Source organism: Sebastes fasciatus, chromosome 20 (genome assembly GCF_043250625.1).
Source record: "Sebastes fasciatus isolate fSebFas1 chromosome 20, fSebFas1.pri, whole genome shotgun sequence".
In the NCBI taxonomy this organism is placed as follows: domain Eukaryota; kingdom Metazoa; phylum Chordata; class Actinopteri; order Perciformes; family Sebastidae; genus Sebastes; species Sebastes fasciatus.
In genome coordinates this window covers 7920934-7943584 of record NC_133814.1, presented here as the reverse complement: position 1 = coordinate 7943584, position 22651 = coordinate 7920934, and the positions used below count along the sequence as shown (strand labels likewise).

At 40.2% G+C, this 22651-nt stretch overlaps 1 protein-coding gene and 1 pseudogene across 1 annotated transcript in view; both read left to right on the top strand.

The window, feature by feature from the left end:
• Positions 1–22651, top strand: part of ca10a (carbonic anhydrase Xa) — a 381374-nt gene that overhangs the window by 45350 nt on the left and 313373 nt on the right. The window lies entirely within an intron of this gene.
• On the top strand, positions 547–1456 carry LOC141758214 (high choriolytic enzyme 1-like; annotated as a pseudogene).

The window sequence follows — 22651 nt, the reverse complement described above, 5'->3', positions numbered from 1 at the left end:
TTTCATAGGCTATGCAATGCTGTCGGAGAATATGCAATATGTTGCTGTGGAATTAGGGCTTTATTGAAGCAAAAACTAATTTAGTATTGTTTGGTAGAAGCACTTTTTTTTTTTTTTAACCTATGATAAATTGATCGTTATTGTTACTAATGATCGATTGAGGAAAGTGCTTAAAATTTGCATACCTAGTGTGCAGGCGTTACCTTTTTCTTTACTGACACATGTATAACAGTGACATAAACTGTCTCATGAATGACCCTCTTTACCATCTGGAAGAAGAATTAAGCACGTCCCACCCAGTAACCCCTCTGTGTTCATCCATCTAATGACCAGAGATAACAATCCATGTTGAAACAGTAGGTTTGTCTGTGGAGTCCTCCCTGAAGAGGTTTTATTTAGGCCTAGCAGTGTGGACCCCCACCCATAATCCTCCTGCAGACACACCTGTAGAGGAGAGTATAAAGAGCCTGGACTGAACTGAGTCAAACATCAAGCTTCAAGGAGTCTCTCCACAGCAGCTCCACAGCCTCCAGACTCACCCTGAAGATGACTCCCTCTGCCAGCCTGCTGCTGCTGCTCCTGCTCGGCCTCTCTCAGGTACATCCTCTAATGGAGGAAGGAAGCGGAGCCGAGGACCAAAATGACACTGTCGACATCAGCACCATGATTCTGACCTCCAACAATGCCACCGATGAGATCCTGTTGGAAGGAGACATGGTGGTTCCCAGAACCAGAAATGCCATGAAGTGCTGGTACTAGAGCTGCCTGTGGAGGAAAGCCTCCAACGGCCTGGTGACGATTCCCTTCACCATGAGCAGTGAGTTTACCAGCTCGGAGAAACAGAAGAAGACGCCATGAAGGCCTTCCACAGCAGCTCCTGCCTCCGCTTCGTCCCCCGTCAGAACGAGTACGACCACATCAGCATCGAGAACAGAGCCGGATGTTACTCCAATCTGGGCAGAACGGGAGGTAAACGGGTCCTCTCTCTCAAAAGGCAGGGCTGCCTCTACCACGGCATCATCCAGCACGAGATCAACCATGCTCTGGGCTTCCAGCACGAGCAGACCAGGAGCGACCGCGACAACTACGTCAAGATCAACTGGGGGAACATCAACCCGCAGATGGCCTACAACTTCTACAAGCAGAATACCAACAACCTGAACACTCCCTACGACTACTCCTCCATCATGCACTATGGAAGAACAGCCTTCTCCATCCAGTACGGGAAGGACTCCATCATCCCCATCCCCGACCCCGACGTGGAGATCGGCCAGAGGAAGGGCTTCAAGAGGATCAACCTGCTTTACCGTTGCTAACAACTTCCCATCCCTTCTGTTTTCCAATTATCTGTACTTCATCAAAAACTACTAGAACCCCATCAACTATAGATTTCAGTTCCTGTGACAGTATTCCCTCATGTCTAAAATTCCTGTAATAAAGTCAATGCAAACTAAATAAAAATAAAGATGATTAGCAGCATTTATCCGTCTTCATTCCCTCCTTTGATTCTGCCAACTGTACGTCTTCCTTTCCCTTCATACCTTTGATTCACTGCACTCAAATTCATTCATTCTTTGCTTGTCAACTCTTTGATCTCTGCAACTTTGCCATGTCCCTCTGAGGCTACTGTATTGCGACAAATAACTGCTAATGCAAACTAAACTAGAGACGCCCTTAGCTGACGCTATAAGGATCGGTTTTGGGCTGATCTGGGCATATTTCAATGGATCGCTATAGGCTAAAAGATAGCCGAATAAAATCCAATCCTTTCTTAACTGAACCCCGGTGTGTTTGGTCCACCTCAGCCTGCAAACATTTTACAACAGATGGACTCAGTGCAAGCATTTTGCTGCATATGCGAGTGAAAAATTAGAGTGTGTGAATGTGAAAAAAACATCTGAGCAGACCAATGAGAGAGACTTTCTACAATTTAAATCGAGATTACACATGTGCAATAAACATTTTATTGGAACTGCTCTAACAAACTGACAGCTTGTGTGCACAGTCACTGTGTTATAAAAAAGAAGGAAATGAAGAGGTTTTATTCTGAGCTGAGGGTGGCTTGATGCTGTGTAACATTTGAATGTGAGGGCAAAAAATGCTGTTTAAACAAAGGACTGACAAAATTAGTGACCCATCCAGATCGGAAGAACAGATAACTGTAACGTTATGCAGTCATTTTGGCAGCAGGATAAGGGATGGAGTCGTACGTCATTTTGCTAAACATTACATAACGCTGGCTGCTTATCGGCTTCTTGATCATAACAGAATAACGTGCTTTTTGAGTGGTTGGAAGACTAGAAAGCGCTATATAAATGCGAGTCCAATTTACCTTTCACCACTGCTCATTTTAGAAAGGCACATAACAAGAAAAGGTGTTCTTATGTTAGATTATTAAACGTACATTGGATCATAGATGTTTGTTACTGGCTGCCAGCGTTAACTGGCGTAGCTAGCGAGCTAGCAAGCCTTAATTTTCCCAGGATTGTGCCCGGTGGCAGACAGAATAAACGCACATTATACAAAACAAAGAACATATTTTCTTGCGGTGGCCTTTCTAAAATGAGCAGTGGAGAAAATTGTTATATTTTGTCATGATCAAGGAGTTGATAAGCTAGCGCGCTAGCTAGTTGAACAGTTATGTACTTCCACTTTAATGATTGGGAAACAACAGTGGGTACTGTATACATATGGGTCACATATGCCTAAGACTTAGTCAGATCTCAGCAATTACTTTGGTGAATACAATATTCTAATAACGAAGGGATATGATGGCCAAAGTTATAACGATAACATCCAATGGTAAACCCCAATTTTTTTTTTTCCAACCAAACCTTTTTGTTTTTTGTTTGCCACTTGGGGAAATCGAAACAAACTGTAAACATAACATTTGACATATCACTTTTTAAAAATGGATATGGCTAAATTGTTAGTATAATGTTCCCTATTTACACATCCAGTAGACACAAAGCAACAAAAGCGTCAATTTATGTTTCATGCCATCTTGTTCTCCCATCTCTTGAGTTAGGTGATAATTCTCTGCGGGTTCATCAACACGAGCGGCCCATTTCACATTACACACATTGATTTGATCTATTGTCAATACAAAAACAAAATGGTTAGTGTAGCTTTAAACTAAATACAGGTTTTTAAGCTGCTATATTTTGCATGGTGAACAGAGTTTAAAACTATACAAATTGAATTATCTGTGATATAAGACCAAAAGAAATCCATTTATTGTGTCACAACGTGAATGCGAAGAAGAAAATACGTCTTTCACAATCTCAAAAGAGTTATTTTAATTTGCCTCAGAGTCTGCAGCTCCCCGGGGCGATGGCTGTGGCTCTGTCACAGAATACGCCGCAATTCTTCACCGTGGCAAAAACACACATGCAGTAGATTGAATTGTTTATGCAAAGAGAGAATACATTTGGAGATTCACACTTGTCTGATGTTTTGGAGAAAAAATTCTTATCATTGTACCCAAACATGTATAACAGGACCATCTGTTTTGAAGCAATTACACCGTACATAATTTGATGTTTTTCATGTTGCATTCCCAGCGTGTGCGTTGAATAAACTGTTTGTGAAAACTGAAGCTTTGTGAGATGTTTCAAAAGATCAACAAAGGCCTATTTTTGTAGTCGGGCAAATTTAATCTCCGCAGCGGGGAATCAGACATCATGGCGGCAATCTGACCGCTGGAGGACTATAATTAATTAATTTTGCCAATTGCAGGACACAATTAAAAAGGGAACATAATAATTACGCAGAATAGCAAACATTTTTGTTTCTTATAAACGCTCCCGGCAAATAATTACCGCTCTTGGTTATAAATGAGTTGTCTCCTTGTTCATTTCTTGCAAGGGCAAAACGGGCGAGACGTTATTTTGATGAGGCGAATGGGGAAAAAAAAGCAATTACAACAGATAGGTTGCTGAAAGGGTTGAGACGGCAGGTGGTCGTGCAAAAAGCGGGGCATCCACGTGGAATGGATGTCGACCGAAAGAACAACGAGCCGGCTTTGTCGTCTGGATAAATTTAGATGTTTTTTATTTGAGGCAGCAGGGCTTTGCGGAACATGCGAGCCAGTATGACAGGCGCAAAGTCTTTTCTGCCTTAATCTCCAAGCTGACACCACTGATATCTGCATGAAAGAAGCTGTTATACAAGCTTTGAAAGCTTCAGCCATACAAGCTAAGCACCATGTCCCTTTCAGTAGCCCGTAAGTATTTGTGTTAAGTGTATCATGTTGACCATATTCAAAGCATACAGAAAAGCAAGAAGGGAATTTTTGTTGAATGGAACTGCGGTAATCAGCATCAGCCTTGAACAGTTTTTTCTCAACCATTTGGTGAACCACATTTTGAGCTGTAATGTCTTGTTGAAAATGTGCTAATCTGAACTCAACATCAGTATGATTGTCCCCCCCCCCAAAAGAAATCCCTCTTTTGTACTGCATGTTTTAAAACTGGATAATTTCTGGTGGTTTCCTTCTAGGACGTTAGTGTCACACAAAATCTCATGGCATGTTTCAGTTGAGTTTGATTTTCTGATATCTTACTTAAAGGCAGGGTTGACGATGTTATCCAGTATACACTATTTGATTTGAAATGGTCTTTACACCCCGACAGCGATCCATTACTTATGAGCTCTGAAAAAGGGCCGGAAAAGAGCCGTCATCTGTAGCTGCTGTAATCCTGTAAAAACGTCTACCAATCACTGCCTCGCGGTCCGCTTGGAAAGAACCAATCAGATGACTCCCTGCCTCCCTGCTCGTTCTCTACCCTTGGTGTGCACCAGCCTGAACTCATAGCGTGTCGCCGCAGCACAAGTTTACTGGAGAATGGAAGAGAAAACTCAGCCAAAAGTAGCACTGCCGCGGTTACTTGTCATGAGGTAGCGTTGTTGAGTTGAGGTCCTCTCTCCGCTCTGTGTCTGTGAAGTAGTTACGATGCGGCGGTGCTCGTGCATGTGTGTGTTGGGGGCGTTGCCTTGGAAGGAGCCCCTAGGGGAGGTGCTAGTTTTCCAACATCGTCGACCCTACCTTTAACAGAATGGTGGAAATGCAACAAGAATAATAATAAAATCGTTTTTCTTTTTTAAATCCTGACCACTTTGTAATCATTTAGAACAAGACTTCACACCAAACACAAGGCAAATTTTCACCTCACAAAATAGTAAACGAAGAATAGAATAAAAATGATGCCGAAATACCTACATAATGATGCCGATTTGTAAAAAGTCTGACTCCATGCTTTGTCAGGTCTGTCCACAAGATGACAAGCAGAAAACTTTTAAAATGCTTGTTTTCTGAATGGAGTTTGGATTGATCAGGGCCAGGCTATGCTAACAGTACATGTAGTGTAGCGATGCTGTAATTTAGTATCAAAAACCTTTGACATTTGGAGATTTCTGCAAGAAATGCATTTTTTCAGCGATTGAATGGCGAGCGCTTCTGTTCAGAAACCCTCTTATTTTCAATCTAGCTATGAAAGCCATCCATCCTCTGAATGCTCTAGGTCTCTAGTTTGTGGCTGTAAAGTTTCATGAGGCTGTGATTATCCTAGAGGTCACCACAGGTCATTTTATAAAGTGAGGTCAAGATTCAGAAAATGGTTTCAGTACAATGAAATGGCTGCTATGGGGACTAACATCATCACACATGAATACAATTCTCACTCATTGGATGCACTGGAGTCTCAGCTTTACAGTGATACCCAATTGATGTAATTCCAAGACTGTTCAGGGACCCCAGTATGCAGAAAAATTAAAACACATAATTTGAGAATAGGTGAAAATAACACATTTATACTGCATTTAAAAAAAAAAACCTGATTTTTTTTGCCCCAAACTGCATATGATTATCATAAAGTGGGAATGTCTGTAAAGGGGAGACTCGTGGGTACCCATAGAACCCATTTTTATTCACATATCTTGAGGTCGGAGGTCAAGGGACCCCTTTTTAAAAGTGGCCATGAGAGTTTTTCCTTGCCAAAGTTTAGTGTAACTATGTGGACAGTTAGTTGTTTTTTCCATAATGGAAAAATAATATTGGTAAGTAAAGGTTAATATTTAAATTTCTTCAGCAGTGAGAAACAGTAACTTGTAGCACACGCCGCCCACGCTAAGTGCTTTTCCCCATGTCATAGCATCACGCTGGATATTTTCCTACATTATTTCTTCTTTGTGGCTTCCTGATCTTTCCGTCTGATCTCACTGAATGATGCATAGCGCTCTCTGCATCTCCCCCTCCCCCCCTTCCAACTCCAACTCCAATCTGTTCTCCGACTCTAGCCTGGTACATACAGTACAGTCCCCAACATTGCTTCATAAATTCATAACAAATTTCCAACCCTGCCAGCCAGCCCAGCTGTAAAGTATTTATCTGAACATGGAACATCTCAGTATGCCGAAATTTGTGAAAGAAACGTAACGTAACATAAATATGCCACTACATCCCTCCGCGGGCCCTGTTGGCAGGCGCGGCAGCAGACCGGGCTCCGATTTCAGCCAATTAACACCAGCAGACAAAGTCCCGAGCAGTGAAGAGTTTCATGTTGTGATCGCGGGGCCATGAATTGTTAAAGAGCCCCGGTGCTTTTCACAATCCGAGAGAGCTGACAAATGCAACTGCTGCATCTGCCAGACGTGCACTAATTTGACCGTCTACAATCAGGGGAGCTCATATTATTGCCGTATCGATCTGAGCGAGGAGAGAAATGAGCACTCATGCCCGGCTCGGTTAGGCTCCGTCGACCGGTCTAATGGGGAAGAGTCGTGGCAGCGGAGGAAAGTGAGGAGGACACTGATGAGACTCACTTGGATGTGATTTCTCATAATAGGAACTAAGTACTGGAGGAAAAAGCTGCACTGGGATGCATGTCAACAAATCTGTTACCTTTTACATAAGTTATACGTCGTAGTTAATGTATTTCCAAGTCACACAGTCAGATGTGAACGGATTACTAGCAGCAGCAATAATTAAGTGTTCACAGCAATTACGATTAATCCATAGATGCGATCAAAGCAGTGTGGACAAAACAACATGAACACCTGTGGTATCCAACCTATTAAATGCAACAGGCCATTAGGGACTGTACAAAAATTATTAAGGGGGTTTTGTAAGTTTTTCTTCCTGCAAGAGGGAGGGAGAGGAGCACCAGATTTATATTTTATTTCAGTCTTTATGTGTACAAATAAAATAAAATAGGGCTGTGTATTAGCAAGAATCTGGCAATACAATTCGTATCATGATACAGGGGTAACGATTCGATATATTGCGAAACGGTAAGTAAGGTGATATTATTTTTTTTCAAATCTGATTTTAGAAAAACTGTCATAGTAAAAAAGACACACCACTGTATAAAATCTCAGTGAAAAAGTCACTATGTGAAATTGCTACTATGGGAACTAAGATCATTACACCTGAATACAATTGGACTCATTGGATCCACAAAAGTCAAAATTTTCCAGTCATATCCAAATTATGCAATTCCAAGATTGTTTAGGGACCGACATTTGTAACGGATGCAAAAAAACTGCATTTGAACTGTATGGAATTAGCATAAAATGGGCATGTATGTAAAGGGGAGACCCATATACCCATATTGAACCCATTTTCAGTCACATATATTGAGGTGAAAGATAAATGGACCCCTTTGAAAATGGCCATTCCCATTTTGCATTGCCAAAACTTAGCATTACTTTGGAGCGTTATTTAGCCTCCTTCATGACAAGTTACTATGACATGGTTGGTACCAATGGATTCCTTAGGTTTTTCTAGTTCCATATGATGCAAGTAGCTAAAAGGTTAATTAAAACTCTACACAGCGTTTTGGAAAATCGATACAGTATCGCAAAACGTAATATCGCGATACTCCTGCACGATATTTTCTCACACCTCTGAAATAAAATAGACAAAAACAAATGTAATATCAAAAAGTTTACATTGAAAATGTGGGAATAATAATAACTGTTTATTTAGTAGCTGCTATTCATTCAAAAATAGACTAGCATATTTGGATCATATCACATTTAGTTATACGCTTAATTAATTCATGTTTATTGTTGATTTATCACTAGAACAACTTGACTCAGTGCTGAGCTGCATCTCAAGGGCTTTCATACGATGTCCACCACTTCTATGTGACATCTACTGTCGACTTTTTACATGAAGACTCCCTGTGCCCTACCCCTACTAGTAAGGGGTTAAAAAACTGTGCAGACATTCAACTTGTCTTCACTTTTGTTCTTTTTTATAATTATGTAAACCCATGCAGTTCACGGTTTCCTTATTAAAAACATTTTTTCTTTTTCCCTTTAGCGTGGTAATGTTTACTCTGATTCCAAAGTACCTTTAATGTTCAAGAACTTTTGCCTTGAAACCTTTTGTTTCAGCTCAGGTATTTGATCATTGCCAAACCTCTCAGAGCTGGAATGCTCATGAAAGAATCAGCAGTTAAAGTACAAATCAAATAGAAGTGAAGTGCTACTTTGCAGCGAGAGTGTTTAGTCTGACAACACGAGAAAAAAGACGGAAACATCTTCACACGTGTCTGAAGCTCGGAATACAAGGCTGAATAATTTATGGAAAACAAATTGTGCATCTCCCCGCAGTGGGCCTGTTACATGTTCACAAATCTTCGAATCAACTCCAATGAAAAGAGAAAAAAAAAAGTTTCACAGAGGGCAATATTGTTGTGAACTTCGTACTTTTGCACCATCTTTATTTACAGTAACATATACAGAACATTTGGCCTTGAAAAAACCTTCACTGTGTCGCTGTTGCCATCAAATCACGCTGTCCAGAAATATTCTAAAATCACTTCGCCATCGACCAGTTATTTGATGAAGAGCCAGACTGTAATAAGAGTTACAGAATGCTTCGTCCATTGAGACTTGTGCTAGATTTTAAAAGGGGAACCTGAGCACTTTGCTGGTGGCTTGACATCAAATATTTTTAAATCTTTTTGTCCTTGTCCCTTATCAGTGTCGGAGCCAAAATAACCACAGCTTCCCAAAAGACAAATTTAATGCTTGAAAAGCCATTTTATACATGCAGTATCAAGAAGTGATACAAGGCATTAAGTGCACTGTATAAGTACTTCCAAGGCTATTGAGCGCTTCAAAAATGTGCGCATTATGTTACACATAATGCCGAACAAATACAAGTCTCTACAAGTGTAGATTTGTGCTTTTTTACTGAGTGTTCTCATAGACATTCATGACGGAGGTGTAGAGGCTTGAGTGGTGAAAGGATGCTGGTCCTAATGGTCCATCAGGCAGATCTGGAAAATAATAAATATTAATTCATCATTTATACGTCGTCGCAGCTGCAACGCATGGTGTGCAAATCTGAAATGAGAAACAGAGCCTGGAATGTAAAGACTGAATATTGCTTTGGACGTTTTACATATATTTGATGTAATGAGCTTGGATAGATGTGAAGGATCAGACCGGTCTGCTCTCTACTATCTTTTTGTAGTATGCATGAGATGTCTTGTTTCAACATGGAATTAAGTCTGAGTGAACGGTGCTGTGTCCGTACTACATACTGATTACATACAGTACTATGTAATACCACCCTGTTCACACAAAAAGGTGTTTAAATGCCATGATAATGTGCAAGGCGTTCAGCGTGCAATAATAATACGCCTTTCTCGATTTCCGTGTGTCTTTTGTATGCCATGTATCCTGCACTGACTGCAGTGTAAACGCGTCTGTGTATGAATGCTACGGTAAGAGTTAGTGACGTAGAATATGGGTCCAACAAACACAGGACTTTTAACCAGGAGACCCATGTTCGAGACCGTTGTTGACTGGTGTTTTGTTTCGTAAGTTACGCTAGTGTCGTTTGATAGTAACGTGTTTTTTTGTTGACGTTTGTGATGTGTTTTCCGTTGTTGTTTCTGCACGTGTTTTACTTAGTTTACTTACTTAATTTAAGCCCAACCATGACGTTTTCCCTTACCGTAACTAAGTGTTGTTTTTTTTGCCTGAACCTAAGTTAGTGGTTTTCTTGCCTAAACCTAACTGTGGACTTTTGCGTGGCGTACAAATGCTAAAATGTATACTCATGACACGCGGAACGTCTGTGTAATGTTGTGGTATTTATACGTCTTCTCGTGAGACCGGGTTGGTAATACTCTTTGTGGCATTCAGTTTTTTTGCTGTTGGTAAACAAGAAATTAACCTATATAAGGCTACTACGAGGTACTAACCCCCTTATGTCAATCTACCTAGGAAAGCCATCCATCCTCCGAATGCGCTAGGTCTGTAGTTTGTGGTTGTAAAGTTTCATGAGGCTGTGATTATCCTAGAGGTCACCACAGGTCATTTTAAGCAGTGAGGTCAAGATTTAAAAAAAATGGTCTCACTACAACGAAATGGCTGCCTGTTGTTTTCCCAAAACTGCATGTGATTATCATAAAGTGGGCATGTCTGTAAAGGGGAGACTCGTGGGTACCAATAGAACCCATTTTCAATCACATATCTTAAGGTCAGAGGTCAAGGGACCCCTTTGAACACAGCCTCAGTTGGTTGGGATCAATTCATTAAATAACTATCAATGCTCTGTGAAGACCTCCTCCTACTAAAGTACTGCGCAAGTTGCAATAACATCATGTTCAACAGTTTGGTATTTTGTCTAATATGTCAGATATGGAAGTACTCATCACATTTTGGAAACAGTACAAACCCCGACTGTGAGTCGGGGATGTTTTCTCCATGTCGCCCTCAGCCATTTTTACCATAACAATCCATAAAGTACAGCAGCAACTCGTTTGCTCTAAATGCTCTTGGCCCTGCTCTTCTCCACCAAACAGCGAGAATCATACTGCTCTCCACCTGGCTGCTTGCCTGGTAATGAGAATTCAATACAGCCAGTCGATACGGCGATAATGGTACTCTCCGGCTCTCTAATTCTGTAAGAAGTGTACAGTGTACAGAGGAGGCAGATTTGCTTTTAAACAATTAGAAAGCTGCGATAAAGAGCGTGTGGGTGTGTGCCTGGAGGGGGAGGTATCCTTGTGCACATTGTTTTGTGTGAAAATCCCTTTTGGGAATTATAATTGTAAGAGCTTTAGAAGCTGCACAATACTCGTGTTTCTCAGAGAGATCAGCTCAGTTACTTCAAACCCGGCTTTGTTACACAAAAACTCTCCCGCTCCATTGACTCTACATCCCTAACAGGGTAAGGAGCATCACTCTCCGCATTGATGATCTTTTAATTTGCCCCAGCCTTTTACTACCCGTCCCCTTCCTCCGCCTCCCTCAGCACACACAGAGAAATTAAACGCTGGGCTTGTGCCATGCGAAATTCATTATCATGTCAAAGCCCGTCGTCTCCGTGTTAACTTCACTGTTTTTTTGAGCTGCGGAGCTGTCAAGTTGAGCCCTCATTGTGTAAGGCTATAGAGAAAGAAGGCTCGCATAGCAAGAGTGAAGCCACATGAGATCCGTGTTGCTTAGCGTTATGCCAAAACACTGCCAAAACATTTCAATATCTTTTGTGTCGCTCCAAAAAAAGTAGAAAAGGAATCTTTTTCTCTTTCAGCATTATTTAGTAGCAAAAGGAGTCTGGAGGGTAACTGGGGCTGATTGTAACATAGCATTACTGTTTTCCCATTGATTCCTGTGTTTTCAAAGTGAGTGGGTAGTCTTTTTGTTCCATGTCTGTATAAAGTACCGGCTGTCAATCAATTAAAAAATGTAAACGCATAATTGTCCGTAGTTAATCGCCATAAATCGCATTATCTGTTCAAAATGTGCATTAAAGCGAGATTTGTCAAGTATTCAATACACTATTTAATATATGATCACTTTATGCAAATGTATGTATATATTTATTATTGGAAATCAATTAATAATACAAAACAATGACAAATATTGTCCAGAAACCGTCACAGGTACTGCATTTAACATAAAAAATATGCTCAAATCATAACATGGTAAACTCAAGCCCAACAGGCAACAACAGCTGTCAGTGTGCTGACTTGTTTATCATTGATTATCATAAAGTGGGCATGTCTGTAAAGGGGAGACTCGTGGGTACCCGCAGAACTCTTTTTCATTCACATATCTTGAGGTCATAGATCGAGGGACCCCTTTAAAAATGGCCATGCCAGTTTTTCCTGGCCAAAATTTTGGGTAAGTTTGTAGCATTATTTAGCCTCCTTTGCGACAAGCTAGTGTGACCATTGGATGCCTTAGGTTTTCTAGTTTCATATGATGTCAGTGTCTACACTCTAGCTTTAAAACTGAGCCCAACTGAGCTACAACCTCCAAAATATTAATTGTTTTATTGTGTTAAAGAAATTAGTGGTGTTAAAATGATTTTGCATTAATGCATTATTATCGCATTAACCTTGACAGCCCTAGTATAACGTCAAGACAAGTAGAAGAGACATGGATGAGATTTGGCCAAAACATATGCTTCGTTAGCGTCGTATGCGTTGTGTGGCCAGCCAAGACCAGTTTCAGCATAATATTTTGGTATCATCCACATTGATATAGAGCTTAGGGGGGCCGCCAAAGATCCCAGGGGGTACGCCAGGATTTGTTTGCTCTGAGGTTGTCAAAATTTGATTTGCACATGTGTAACTAAAATCATAATAACACACTTACTAGATCATTTATACAAAAGTCTGTATGTGAAGCCATTTAAAAATATATATTTGTTTGCTACATAGTAGGCCACATTGTGTTTAAACCCGGTATTTGTGCACAGTTGCAGATAAAGATCAGGCTACACTAATGTTATTAGTATTATGCTATTTGTAGAATTAGATTCCAGCGGTGGCTGCGTAGAATTGTTTCAGACTCGTCTGATCTAAACATTTCTAATAACCCCAGAGCGTTGTCCATAAGTCCAAAAGTCAAAATTTATTGAAAAAAGATAGATGTAATCATTTCCAAAATTCACAACATGTTTTTATCTGACGAAATATTCTGCTTCAATCATATTTGTTGCCGTTTAGCCTTTCAAAAACAAAATGTTCACAGCAGTTTGCTCTCCCCTGATTGCCGCAAACACTGAGGAGTTATATCCATCAAAAAAAGAAGATTTCTTTAAAAAAGACTAATTCATTTAATACAGTGAATCACTTTATTCAAATTGATGATTTTAATTTCTTTTTAAGGGTGATGACGTCAAAAAATATGGGGGTGAATGATAACATGTTTGGAGGTGGACACAATGTTTCTTTCCATAAAAGGTGTTGAAACAGTACTGGCACAAGAAACACGTGCATCATCACACTGCCACCTCTGATGAGTCAGGAGCCTGAAAATTGTAGCAGTGCATGTCGTTTGAATCATCCCTAAAAGCTTTTTCTAGCATTGATAGTGCATATTTTTAGTTTCAGTTTGGTGTAGGATAAAGTACAGCCAGAACCAGAGATGTCTCTTTTGGGTAAGACTGAACACAGCTACAGTGAGGCTGAAATGCTGGAGAGAACCAGCGTAGGGATGATGGGATTCAAATCGGGGTAAACCCTGCGGTAAGGGCTGGTCAGTCAGTAAGTGGTACCTTGAAGTTCATTTGTTCATCCTTTGCGAAACAGTTGGGGCTGAAAGCTTGGTGGCTTAAGCCCCTGATATACTCCCAAGAGGCCTGGTACGCGGACAGCTGCGGACAGCTGCGGACGCCGCGGGCGCATAGTAGTTCTGTTTATACTACTTTCTTGAATCTGCTTCAAGGACGCGTTCCACACGTGCAGTACATCGACATCTACAGGAAGACTTACTCCATATCACGCTGACAAAATCAAGAAATTGGAGGCTACTCGTACAGTGCCATGCCATTGTTTCTACGGCCCATTATTCAGAAAATGGCGTCATCAGACATCCCTGGTCGCGATATAAACTTCCCTTGTAGCTTTATTTACTTTTTAGGTTTACTTACGCAACAAAACTACTTGGTTAGGTTTAGGAAAAGATTGTGGTTTGGGTTAAAATAAGTATGTTTGTTACGTAACTTACAGACGTGGACAAAATTGTTGGTACCCTTCCGTTAAAGAAAGAAAAACCCACTATGGTCACTGAAATAACTTGAAACTGACAAAAGTAATAATTAATAAAAAATTACTGAAAATGAACTAATGAAAATCAGATATTGCTTTTGAATTGTGGTTCAACAGAATCATTTAAAAAAACAAACCAATGAAACTGGCCTGGACAAAAATGATGGTACCCTTAACTTAATATTTTGTTTCACAACCTTGCACTCACTGCAATCAAGTGATTTCTGTAACTCTCAATGAGACTTCTGCACCTGTCGACAGGTATGTTGGCCCACTCCTCGTGAGCAAACTGCTCCAGCTGTCTCAGGTTTGAAGGGTGCCTTCTCCAGACTGCATGTTTCAGCTCCTTCCACAGATGTTCAATAGGATTTAGATCAGGGCTCATAGAAGGCCACTTCAGAATAGTCCAATGTTTAGTTCTTAGCCATTCTTGGGTGTTTTTAGCTGTGTTTTGGGTCATTATCCTGTTTGAGGACCCATGACCTGCAACTGAGACCGAGCTTTCTGACACTGGGCAGCACATTTCGCTCCAGAATGCCTTGATAGTCTTGAGATTTCATTGTACCCTTCACAGATTCAAGACACCTTGTGCCAGATGCAGCAAAGCAGCCCCATAACATAACCTAGCCTCCTCCATGTTTCACATTAGGTACAGTGCTCTTTTCTTTGTATGCTTCATTGTTGCGTCTGTGAACATAGAGCTGATGTGACTTGCCAAAAAGCTCCAGTTTTGTCTCATCTGTCCAAAGGACATTCTCCCAGAAGCTTTATGGCTTGTCAATATGCATTTTGGCAAATTCCAGTCTCGCTTTTTTATGATTTACGTCCTCCTCGGTCATCTTCCATTAAGTCCACTTTGGCTCAAACAGCGACGGATGGTGCGATCTGACACTGATGTACCTTGACCTTGGAGTTCACCTCTAATCTCTTTGGAAGTTGTTCTGGGCTCTTTGCTTACCAGTCGTATTATCCGTCTCTTCAATTTGTCATCAATTTTCCTCTTGCGGCCACGACCAGGGAGGTAGGCTACAGTCCCATGGACCTTAAACTTCTGAATAATATGTGCAACTGTAGTCACAGGAACATCAAGCTGCTTGGAGATGGTCTTATAGCCTTTACCTTTAACATACTTGTCTATAATTTTCTTTCTAATCTCCTGAGACAACTCTCTCCTTAGCTTTCTGTGGTCCATGTTCAGTGTGGTACACACCATGATACCAAACAGCACAGTGACTACTTTTCACCCTTTACATAGGCAGACTGACTGATTACAAGTTTGAAGATACCTGTGATGCTATTTACAGGACACACCTTAGTTTAATGTCCCTATGGTCAAATTATTTTCAATGTTTTCTAGGGGTACCATCATTTTTGTCCAGGCAAGTTTCATTAGTTTGTTTTTTAAAATGATTCTGTTGAACCACAATTCAAAAACAATGTCTGATTTTCATTAGTTAATTTTCAGTAAATTTTTTATTTATTATTACTTTTGTCAGTTTCAAGTTATTTCAGTGACCATAGTGGGTTTTTCTTTCTTTAACGGAAGGGTACCAACAATTTTGTCCACGTGTGCACATATGCAACGTCAGTTAAGTATGTAAGTTACATAACAAAAGTAAGGTAAAATAAGTCAACGGTGACTTGGTGGGTTGCAGGTTCAAACCTGGCTTGGGGCCCTTCTGAGTGGAGTTTGCATGTTCTCCTTGCGTTAGCGTGGGTTTTCTCCGGGTACTCAGGTTTCCTCCCACAGTCCAAAGACATGCAGGTTAGGTTAATTGTTGACTCTAAATTGCCCGTAGGTGTAAATGTGAGCGTGAATGGTTGTCTGTCTCTATGTGTCAGCCCTATGATAGGCTGGCGTCCTATCCAGGGTGTACCCCGCCTTCGCCCAATGTCAGCTCCAGCCGTTACAGATAATGGATGGATGGATAGATGACTTGGTGACTTGTTTGACCCAACCATCCACCCCGCCATCCTCCCCAATTGGACTTTCTCGCTCTTTATACTACATCAGTTGCTCTGACCGTCTAATAATGACACGGATGGGTTTACATTGGAGTTAGTTGAAAGGCTGGTGCGTCTCATACAGACGACGGTATCAAACATTGAGGGCGAGCATCGGTATATGACAAGTGGGCATGAGAACGGGTTGCATAAGCATGCCCGTACTGCCATTGTGAGGTTGTTGCTGTCTTTATATAATGGCGTGGCTCCTGTTGTATTGGTGGCCTTGAAAGTCCTGTTGAAAGCAAAGTGGCCCTGCTATTTTTAAACATTCGATATCCACCTTTTTTCTATATGTTTCAATAAGCTGCTGGACTCTGACCTGAAAGGCACAGTAAATGTGGATTCTGTGTTAAGTTTGCAAATGATTTTTTGATGATGCATAACATACAGACAGGTTCCCTTCTAGTTAAGGCACTAGATATTGCTTTACAAGGCTTTTTCAGTGTAACAGGATGTACAATTGTGTTCGCCGACAGCTGAGAATTTCTGAAAGCTATGTGACAGGTCAGGTATTCAGACAGAAGGTCTGGCATTTCTTTTTATCTCCAAGGGCTTCTTGCTGGAGTGCTAGAATGTAGCATTTTGCCAGTGAGTTATGCTATCATGGCCATTAAGAGAACACAAAGGAGGACCAGCCATCACCTCAATACTTCTGGGAAGAGCAGCATAAACAGACATCATTGAATGGAGCTGGAGGGGAAAGTGTTACGGGAAATTGTCTAATTCAGCCTGCTGAAATGTTCCCAATGACAACAATAAAAAAGTGACATGGGGACAAAAAACAAAATTAACATCATTCTTCAGGCTGGAATCTAGAGGGGATTTACAGGTAAACAGCAAATCCCTCGCTTTCTCACACTAATCCACCAGGAGCGATTTGGGACTATTTCCTCCCCTTAACTCGAGCTCTGAATGTTAAGGCTACCTTGTCTTTCTCTCTCTCGACCTCTCTGTCTCTGTAATTTCCAAACCATAATCATCATGTATTCTCCGTGGTGCTAATGAGCGATGATCAAAGTGTTGTAATCATGGGCCACAGAGCCAGAGCGGGTGGGGCAACCGAGAGGATTAATACGTACCAATTACGCTGCCACAGGCCAACCGTCCTTCCCTGTGTTAATTGATCACGTTACATAACAGGATGAGGGTCATGTTATGAGATTAGCATGGCGGGTGCAGGGCTGTGTTTTCATGTTTGCTAAATGCCTCAACATGATGTGTAGTTTGGCAGTATTGTTCATTTTTGTTTTGCTCAAGGAAGGGTAGTGTTTTTTGGAAGAGCAGGAGTGTCTTTTTTATTTTATTCTTACCTCTATATTGATAATTATTTCATCCTTCCTTTCTGAGATTTATATATATATTTTTGATAAATCCATTTTAACACTGGCACTCGTAGTCCCAGAGAGTGAGTGACTGTATAGAAACTCGTATTTTCCATTGTTAAAAAAAAAAGCCAACAAAACTTGTTAGCTAGCGTTAGCAAAGAACGTATATTGCTAAGAAGTGAAAGTCAGTTGTTCGTTCCGTTGCAACATCAGCGCCCAACAGCAGAGCTACGCTTACTTCATTTTGGACTGAAAGTGACTACCGGACTCCAGTAAAACATCCGCCTACAAAGTGCCGTAGTGACATACTAAAAGTAAAACTAAATTATTTCTATTATCATATTTAATATCTCTACCGAAATGTCCTGTGTTGAACAATACAAATATTATCAATATGCATACTATTATAACTATTTACTTACTTACGTATATATTTATTTAATATCTTTTCCCAGCTGCTTCCCAGAGGAACATGAAATGACTGATGGACATGAATGGAAGTTTGAAAAATGTGTCCTGTGCTTTTGCCCTGTGTGTTAGTAAATAGCCTACAAATCCATTAAATTCTGTTTATGTCATGCTACTAGCTACTGGCCGATAGCCGGTTGTTTGGGAACAGAGACGTTAATACATCCACCACGGTACAGGCTTACAGCATACAGCCCATGGGTGTCTTATAAGATAATAAAAGTGATGAATTACAGCCAATATATCCGTTACTACAGCCGCATACAGTTAGCAGGAAGCTGGCAGAACCGGATATGTCATATGAGCGTGCAGGACGGTGCAGTCCTGTACACGTTCATTATGCCGAGGAAAATAACTCTGGATTCAGATATTAGTTCATTTTACACCTTCTGGACCCTAATAATTTAAATGAGGGCTATTTAAGTGTTCATACTGGGAAGTTGATTTAACTAAAAAAAATGATCCTCTAATTTACAGACGTCTCTTTATACATCCATGGACTCATTGGCGTTTTCAGTCCAAAATGGCAGCGCCATTTAGTGGCCATTGTTAAAAAAAGCACCAGAGTTTTGCCTCTTTGTTTCTATACTCTTTGTCTGTAGCCTGAGAGTCGCTAGCAGAGTTGGAACTTAGTCTTGTTAAAAAGAGAAACATAAGGCTTATCCTTCCTCCCCACCCCAATCCTGTAGAGTCACTCTTACACTTGTTCTAAGCATAATCCATGTTTCCTCACAGTTAAGCTCTTGATTTGACATTGTTACTGTACTTACAGCCACGCTGTCAAGCTTTCACATTCCCCTCCCGTCGGGATTCGGATGCGCCCGCAGAGAGACGTGTGGCGGCGTTTTCATTAATCATGGCAGAGCACCGAGGAGAATTCTGGACACCTTTCGGGGCACATTTTGCATAATGAGAGTTGCTTTACCTTAATAGGCTTCTTAGAGACTCAAATGAAGTGCAGAGAAAGTCTTTTTGAGTGGATTTGATTTATGTGCATGACACACCGGCCAGATTGTCTCGTGGTCTGAGAGTAATGCGACTCTGTTGCTTTTAGTGTAGTGTTTGTGTGACATTGCAACTGCCACTCGTGTTTATTAATGATGTCGTGTTCTCAAATAGTCAAAGAGTTGTGCTGACAGTTGACTAAGGTGACTTCATTCTTGTAGAGTACATTTCCCCCAGTATGGCTTGAGCACCATCAACTCGTCTCCACAGTGGATGACCTTCAGTTGTATGCAACCTGCTCTGAATTAGCACTAAGTGGTCCAATCAGCACTCGGCTGTCAGTTAATTGGATGCATTTCCAAACTGATCTTCAGTTGAAAACTATTTAGTGCTCTTTTAAGGCCAATTAAGCTGCTCAAAGTGGCAGTGGAACCCAGCAGAACTGTTTCACATGTTGTTTTAGGCACAGCGGTGTGTGTGGGAGTGTGTGTTGAATTGCAACGCGTCGATAACATGACCAGGCAGAGTAGCTCTTCCACAGAAAAGATCCTCAAAGCTTTTAGATAGGGGCGATTCAAGGATCAGACCTTGGAGAATGTGACATGTGTACAGTTAAGGGCATAGGTTTCACTTCAACATTAAAGGGGAGACATATTACGTGGTTACCCCAGGAAATTTTGAGCAACAAACACTTTCCTGCATTTTGGTGATGCTTTTATGCACCAATTTCTGCCGTTTCTGCATCAAGTTATCGTGGAAATGTCTTTATTTATGTAAAGAAAAAGACAAAATTCAGGCACCAGGTGACAATTCAAAATATAATGTAATATAATGCAGTCAGGCTCTCAGTCAAATATTTATTCTCATCTAATGTGATCCCGTTATAACCTATATCTATAGTAACAACGACCGATTTGGGCCCAACGTTCTTTGTCAGAACATTCAGCAATATTATTTGCTAACGTTTCAACTTTTAATCTGCCATCATGAAATTCACTACCTGCTTCTTCTTCTCCTGTGGTTTATACTGGCAGACTACCAACGTTAAAGGTGCATGCCGGCACGCCGTGGGTGGAAAATGTCAATCGTTTAGTCGATCCACCTCTTTATCCAGTTATTAGATGAGATATTTTGATCAGACATCATGTTCCCCAGAGGATGGAGCTTCCTGATCTCCTGATTTTTCCTCTCGTGCTATAATGAGCTCAACATTTGTTTGTTTTTTTGTTAGGACTGTCAACGTTAACACGATAATAACACGTTAACACAAATTTGTTTTAATGCCACTAATTTCTTTTTCAAGAAATAAATATATACATACACTTGCATAAAGCAGCATATTTGCCCACTCCCATGTCGATAAGAGTGTTAAATACTTGACAAATCCCCCTTTAATGTACATTTTGAACAGATAAAAATGTGCAATTTATTTGCGATTAAATATTTGAATCAATTGACAGCCTTAATTTTTAGCAACTACATATTTGAAGGATTGACATGAAATTTGGCACAGATATTCATGGTTCCCAGACAAGGAATTCCAATGATTTTGATGATCCCCCGACTTCTCCTCTAGCAGCACCATGAGGTTGACATTTTTTTTTTTATTTCTTCTAGCGCCATCATCAGGTCAGAATTTTAAATTGTCCAATACTAAGGTTATGTTTTGTTTGTTTCATGTCATTCATGCTTCCTGTTTTACTTTATTACTTAACTCTCCCTTCACTTCCTGCCTTTGTGTGTTTTCCCGCCAGTTTTGAGTGTCTGTCCCGCTCCCATTAGTCTCACCTGTCCCTCATTAGCCCTGCAGTCACAAGACCTCCTGCTCACCTGTCTCCACTTCTCCAATCACTCATATATTTATATTAACCAGCCGTGTTCCTTTGTTCTTTGTCAGTGTGTCATCGTTGTTATGCTGTGTTCTCTTTCCTTGTTTTCCTGTCACCTGTTTGCCTGTAACCCGCCTGCGGGATCTTCTCCCTATTTGGACTCTTGCCACCTGCTGAATCTTCAATAAATCACTTTTAATCCTGCCGCTTCCTCGACTCTCTGCATTTGGATTCCAATCCCTTTTTGAGTATTCCCTCCACTGGGACAAAACACCAACAAATATGGTGTGAATATTTTGTTCGATAAAAGCATGCTGTGAATTTTGGAAATGATTACCTCCATCTTTTTTTCAATCAATTTTGACTTTTGGACTTTATAACGCTCTCAAAGACACCACTGTAATCTAATTCTACTAATAGAATAATACTAATAATATTAGTGTAGCCTGATCTTTATCTGCCACTGTGCAAAAAAAACAGTATTAAAAGGTTGATTAAGAATGTGAATATCAACTTTATGAGCTTCAGTGCTCCATCTGTATCCACACAGGATGCGTTCAGGCACATTATTGAGTGTTGGTCACCTGTGTTTTGGCAGCGCTCAGCCTAAAACACAATCACTGTAGTTACACGTATAAAATTAAAAAAAATAGACTGTTCAGTGTTTCTGGTCGTGTTTACGTGCGTATAATGAAATAAATAAATAAATTATATAAATAAAAAAAAAAAATATATATATATATATTTATTTATATTTATTTATTTATATATATATATTTATATTTATTTATTTATATATATATTTATATTTATTTATATATATATATTTATTTATTTATATATATATGCATGTCCCTTATAAATTAAAAAGAAAATGGCACTAATTTGTGAGGGAAATGTCTTTATTCTTTGATTTTTGGGTTGCTGGAAAAAAAATGAATAATTCTTGATAATGACTGATATATTTGACTTCAGGACAACTCTGACTCGATAGATGCTGAAAATCAATAATTTTTACTCTATCAATTTAGATATTTTGCAAAGTAAAAGTCCCTAGAAGTGGATGATTCAACTTTTCCCCATGGTCTAGTGTTAAAAAAGTTAACAAAAATCGCAATACTTGTAGAATCGCAATATTTAAAAATCGCAAAAACATATTGAATCGTCACCCAAGTATCATGATAGTATGGTATCTGGAGATAGGTGTATTGTCCCAGTCTTAATATACTGGTATATAAGTAATGAAATGTGAGCTGTGCGCCGTTTGTGAAGACAGCTGGATTGATTAAAATAGAAATGATCTGTTCTGTCAGATGGCCTTTAACAACTCCTGGGAAAAAATGCCATTATCTTACAACAACAGAGTGAGAAATCTGAACTCCCTGTGCACCATCTTGCTATTTGGCTCCCCATTATTCTGAAAAGATGACAATTCAGCCTTTCAACAGATAATTATCTACTTCACTGCTATAAATGATACCATAAATGCCTCTTAACTTGAAAGACAATATGGACATTACATTGTGAAGTGCTGTAAGCCATTACGGTGTTACAGACTTTACTGAACTTGTCTTTTAAGGCTCAAGGAAAAAAATTCAAACATGGATTTGGAGACTAAGGGATGGGTAATCAAACAGAAGCGTATGACTGATGTGGTGGACCGCAGCTGTAGAATGTCAATTTGTCTTCCTCAGATAAGATATTCCTGCACACTTTATTAGGTACAGAAGACTTCTTGTGTTAATCTGGTTAAGCTCTTTATCTTGTAGCATTCTGAGAAAAGATTTTCAATTCATTCCTCTCCTTTTCTGCTCTTTGTTCTTCCTCTCTCTAACGGCCCGGAACATCTCTTGTCTTTGAATCCTTTCATTTACTACCTCTGCGTAAAAAGAGAAATGAAAAGCAGTGCAGGCTAAGACACCACTCATATCAGCCTGACTCACAAAGAGAGGCTACATCATGCATTTTTCCGACCTGTAGCGATTGATTTATCCATGTAGAATACTGTAATTATTTTTCAATCCTTTGAGACTTGCTTGTCATAACTGTCGAT